Source organism: Bos grunniens, chromosome 29, assembly GCF_055505025.1.
Source record: "Bos grunniens cultivar Pamir isolate PY7600 chromosome 29, Bosgru_T2T1.0, whole genome shotgun sequence".
Lineage (NCBI taxonomy): Eukaryota > Metazoa > Chordata > Mammalia > Artiodactyla > Bovidae > Bos > Bos grunniens.
In genome coordinates, this window is record NC_141193.1 from 15072505 (window position 1) to 15078561 (window position 6057).

Here is a 6057-nt window from a genome sequence, read left to right on the forward strand (position 1 = left end):
TCACAGAGCTTTTCTCTGAAGTCAAAGGAAGGACTTTCACGTATAAGGCATAAACCTGACCAAAATTTTCCTCTATTAACAGATGATGCCACAGGCAGTGCTATCAGGAGACAATGCTAGAGGCAGTGCTGTCAGTTAAGAGGCTAATGGAGCCACATACTCGAGAGGGACAGTGTGTCAGAGCCAGAGGCTGGAGCGCACCTCTTCACTTTCCCATCAACGTGGGAATTGATTTAACATTAGAGCTCATCCTGACACTTGCTCACACCCATTGTTTGTGAAATGAGTGGTAAGGTGGAGTCCAGTTACCCTGGGAAGCTCCGTCCCTCTTTCTAGATCTCTGCTGTGATCAGGCTTTTACTTCAGTAATGGTTTCTTTTCCTCTAAGGCTATGTTGGTGAAACAAATCTTTAATGTCTTAGCTGTAGTCCCGGTGGGGTAGAGATGCTTCTTAACACTGAAAACCTGGAACTAAGACAATGACCTCTGCCTCAAATGATAATATCCAGGTGCTAGGACAAACCAGTTTTTACAAAACAAGTTTGACTGACTTTAACTTGATCTGTGGAAATAGTGTAAATCAAATAGCTTTAACAGTTAACAGAAGATAAATTACTAATATATCAACAACTATAAATTAATATAATAAGAGCAGCTACCAATTGTTACAAAACTCTTTTAATATAAAAATGGAACAGTTTAGGGACTTCCCTGGCAGTCCAGTGGTTAATACTTTACCTTCAATGTAGTAGCTGAGGGTTCAACCCCTGGTCAGGGAGTTTAAAAAACCCCACATGCCTTGAGGTCAAAAACCCAAAACAGAAAACAGAAGCAATAGCTCTGTAATAATCTAGAGAGGTGGGAGGGGGATGGAAGTGGGAGGGAGGTTTAAGAGGGAGGGGACATATGTATGCCTATGGCTGATTTATGTTGATGCAGACCATCACCATATTGTAATTATCCTCCAATTAAAAATAAAATTTAAAAAAGAAAAAAAAGACTAACAGCAATATAAAAAACAAGCAATATTCCATAAATTCAATAAAGACTTTAAAAATGGTCTACATCAAAAAATGGAACAAATTAGCATTTAGAAACAGATCAATTGTAGGTTTGCCTAAATAAACACAAGGAGGGCATTTTAATTCAGTGGGAAATGGTTTATTTTATAAATATTGCTGACATAATTGACTGTTATATAAGTAATAGCTTTTGCAAGTTTTTGTTACCTGCAGCCAAATCCGTAACCTAACTAATGTAGAACACATTCCTTCCTGCTTGATACCCTGAACAAGCAAAAATTTTAAATGTATTAAATAGGGACTTTCCTGGTGGTCCAGTGGTTAAGAATCGGCCTTTCAATGCTGGGGACTTGGGTTCCATCTCTGGTTGGGGAACTAAGATTCCACATGCTATGGGGCCACGAAGCCTGAGTGCCACAACAAAAGATCCTCTGCATTGCAACTAAGACAACACACAGCCTAAAATAAATATTTTTTAAATGAATTAAATAAAGATCTAAATATACCATTTACCAGTAATCACAGTTTGGAGACTCTGCATAGAATGAATACATTATAAGAACCTTAACGGCTCCCAGGTGGCACAGTGGCAAAGAATCTACCTGTCAATGCAGCAGATGCAAGAAACACAGGTTCAATCCTTGGGTTGGGAGGATCCCCTGGAATAGGAAATGGCAACCCACTTCAGTATTCTTGCCTGGAAAATTCCAAGGACAGGAAAGCCTGGTGGGCTACAGTCCATGTGGTCACAAAGTCAGACACGATTGAGTGACTGAGCGTGCGCGTGCACACACACACACACACACACGTGTATAGCATTAAAAAAAACTTAAAGATTCTGACTGCAGAATTATTTATTATAGCAAATGTTTCTAAGTATGGGAGTAGTTAAATATGGTGTAACATGCCCTTTCTATGATATGTTGTCGTTGTTAAGTCGCTTAGGCATGTCAAACTCTTTGTGACCCCATGGACTGCAGCACGCCAGGCTTCCCTGTCCACCATTTCCCAGAGTTTGCTCAAACTCATGTTCATCGAGTCAGTGATGCCATCCAACAATCTTGTCCTCTGTCTTCCCTTCTCTTCCGCCTTCAATCTTTCCCACTATCGGAGTCTTTTTCAATGAGTTGGCTCTTCGAATCAGGTGACCAAAGTATTGGAGCTTCAGCTTCAACATATGTCCCTCCAATGAATGTTCAGGAGTGATTTTCTTTAGGATTGACTGGTTTGATCTCCTTGCAGTCCAAGGGACTGTTAAGAATCTTCTCCAGGACCACAGTTCGAAAGCATCAATTTTTCGGCACTCTGTGTTTTTTATGGTCCAACTCTCACATCTGTTTCCATACATGACTACTGGAAAAACCAGTAGCTTTGACTACATGGACCTTTGTCGGTAAAGTAATGTCTCTGCTTTTTAATACGCTATCTAGGTTCGTTATAGCTTTTTTCCCTAGGAGCAAGTGTCTTTTAACTTCATGGCTACAGTCACTGTCTGCAGTGATTTTGGAGCACAAGAAAATAGTCTATCACTGTTTTCCATTTGCTATGGAGTGATAGGACCTGATCCCATGATCTTACGTTTTTGAATGTTGAGTTTTAAGCCATCTTTTTCACCTTCATCATGAAGGTCTTTAGTTCTTCTTCACTTTTGGCAATTAGGGTGGTATCATCTGTGTATCTGAGGTTATTGATATTTCTCCAGTCTTGGTTTCAGCTTGTGCTTCATCCAGCCTGGCATTTTGCATGATGTACTCTGCACATAAGTTAAAAAAACAGGGTGACAATATACAGCCCTGATGCCCTCCTTTCCCAATTTTGAACCAGTCTGTTGTTCCATGTCTGATTCTAACTGTTGCTTCTTGACCTGCATACAGGTTTCTCAGGAGGCAGGTAAGGTGGTCTGGTGTTCCCATCTCTTCAAGGATTTTCCACAGTTTGTTGTGATCCACCCAGTCAAAGGCTTTAGTGTAATTAATGAAGCAGAAGTAGATATTTTTCTGGAATTATCTTGCTTTTTCTATGGGCCAGTGGATGTTGGCAATTTAATCTCTGGTTCCTCTGCCTTTTCTAAATCCAGCTTGAAGAAGTTCTCTGTTCATGTACTGTTGAAGACTAGCTTGAAAAATTTTGAGCATTACTTTGCTAGCGTGTGAAATGAGTGCAATTGTGTGGTAGCTTGAACATTCTTTGGCATTGCCCTTCTTTTTTTGCATTACCCTTCTTTGGGATTAGAATGAAAACTGACCTTTTCCAGTCCTATGGCTACTGCTAAGTTTTCCAGTTTTGCTGGCATATTGACTGCAGCACTTTAACAGCGTCATCCTTTAGGATTAGAAACAGCTCAGCTGAAATTGCATCATCTCCACTAGCTTTGTTCACAGTGATGCTTCCTAAGGCCCACTTGACTTCACACTCCAGAATGTCTGGCTCTAGGTGAGTGATCACACCATTGTAGTTCCAAGTCATTAAGACCTTTTTGGTATAGTTTTCTGTGTATTCCTGCCACCTCTTCTTAATACCTTCTGCTTTTGTTAGGTCCATACTATTTCAGTTATTTATTGTGCCCATATTTGCATGAAATGTTCCCTTGGTATCTCTAATTTTCTTGAAGAGATGCTAGTCTTTCCCATTCTATTGTTTTCCTCTATTTCTTTGCATTGATCGCTGAGGAAGGCTTTCGTATCTCTCCTTGCTATTCTTTGGAACTCTGCATTCAGGTGGATATATCTTTCCTTTTCTCCTTTGCCTTTCACTTCTCTTCTCAACTATTTGTAGGGCCTCCTCAACCATTTTGTCTTTTTGCATTTTTTTTTTCTTGGGGATGGTTTTGATCACTGCCTCCTGTACAGTGTTATGAACCTCTGTCCATAGTTCTTCAGGCACTCTGTCTATCAGATCTAATCCCTTGAATTTATTTGCCATTTCCACTGTATAATTGTAAAGGATTTGATTTAGGTCATACCTGAATGGTCTAGTGGTCTTCCCTACTTTCTTCAATTTAAGTCTGAATTTGGCAATAAGGAGTTCATAACCCGAGGCACAGTCAGCTCCTGGTCTTGCTTTTGCTCACTGTAGAGAACTTCTCAATCTTTGGCTGCAAAGAATATAATCAGTCTGATTTCAGTATTGACCATCTGGTGATGTCCATGTGTAGAGTCTTCTCTTGTGTTGTTGGAAGAGGGTGTTTGCTATGACCTGTGCTTTCTCTTGGCAAAAGTCCATTAGTCTTTGCCCTGCTTCATTTTGTACTCCAAGGCCAAACTTTCCTGTTATTCCAGGTATCTCTTGACTTCCTACTTTTGCATTCCAGTCCCCAGTGATGAAAAGGACATCTTTTTAGGGTGTTAGTTCTAGAAGGTCTTGTAGGTCTTCATAGAACCATTCAACTTCAGCTTTTTCAGCATTACTGGTTGGGGCAAAAAACATCTTTTTGGTGTTATTTCTAGAAGGTCTTTATTTCTAGAATGATCAAACCAGTCAGTCCTAAAAGAAATCAGTCCTGACTATTCATTGGAAGGACTGATGGTGACCCTGAAGCTCCAATACTTTGGCCACCTGATGCGAAGAACTGACTCACTGGAACAGACCCTGATGCTGCGCAAGATTGAAGGCAGGAGGAGAAGGGACAGAGGATGAGATAATTGGATGGCATCACTGACTCGATGGACATGAGCTTGAGCAAGCTCCAGGAGTTGGTGATGGACAGGGGAGCCTGGCATGCTGCAGTTCATGGGGTGGCAAAGAGTTGGACATGAATGAGCAACTGAACTGACTGAACAGACTAGAAGGTCTTGAAGGTCTTTGGCATTAGTGGTTGGGGCGTAGACTGGGATTACTGTGTGATTGAATGGTTTGCCTTGGAAATGAACAGAGATCAGAGAAGCAAAAAAAATCAGGGGGCCTATTTTTTCAGGTTTCTTCAGGGAGAAAAATGAAACTGTTAGAAGATGAAATATATGCAGTTTGTGGGCTGAGTCACTAATTGTTTGCAGGAATTTTCTTATATATTTTTTTCAAGTGTGACCTTTCATTGATATGTTAAGAAATACAGAATTAGAAGAAACTAGTTTGAAATGATGGCTCACTTCTACCTAGAAAATCTGAATACAAAGGAACCAATGGGAACCACAAAGATCAGGGTGCCAAGGTTTTAAGAATATTTTAGGTTTGCAAATAATAGCTAGTATGCTTGTAATGTCAACAATACATTTTTCTCTGATAAAGAATATCCTTTTCCAGAAGGTTTACAGTGTGGCCACCTCCTGCCGGAAGCCTGTGATGCTGGAATCGGGCCACTTTCTGTCTGTCTTTACAGGATACTGGGCTGCACTCTAAGAAATTCCTAGCTGTCCCCTGGTTCCTGACCATCATATGGGCAGAGAAATTGGTGACATTTTTCTTTTGCCTGTTGAAATGACACAGATTCTTTCTGTTTCCTGATGTGGGTAAAGTGTGGAACCCAGTGATGATTTCTCCTTCAAGAAATGTACATCCTAGTCCAAACGAGGGTAAGCCCCCTCCAGCAGTGAGAGATTCTGCATGTGTGTGACCTGTGCCTCCTAGGAGAGCAGCTTTAAGCTAATTTAAACCTGGCCAAGTTTAAATTAAATCTACCATTTATGTGGTAGATTTAGACTTCTCTACACTGATGATGTTTAGACATGACCGTGTACTTTCTACAGTGAGAACATTTAGACCTGACCCTGTTCTGTGAGCTAGGACTGGAGACCTGGGTGGGACCTGGCCTGCCTCTGTCCTGGAAAACTCCATGCCTGCGTCTGAATGTCAGCCCTCAGATGTCTGGGGTCTGGAGCTGAGGTGGCTGCTCTGGGCAACGTGCTCTTCTCTGAGGGGGTTCCGTGGCCCTCCCGGAGTTGGGACTGCAGTGGGCTCTGAGTCTCTCACCCTGCCAGGTCCCCCCTCCCTGGGGCATGGAGGCTCCTCAGGTGGGCTACCTGGTAATTATTCCAATTTTCCAGCACATTTGGGTTGAGTAGGGAGGCAGGTTCACCTGCTGAGCTGATTCCAGGGATCG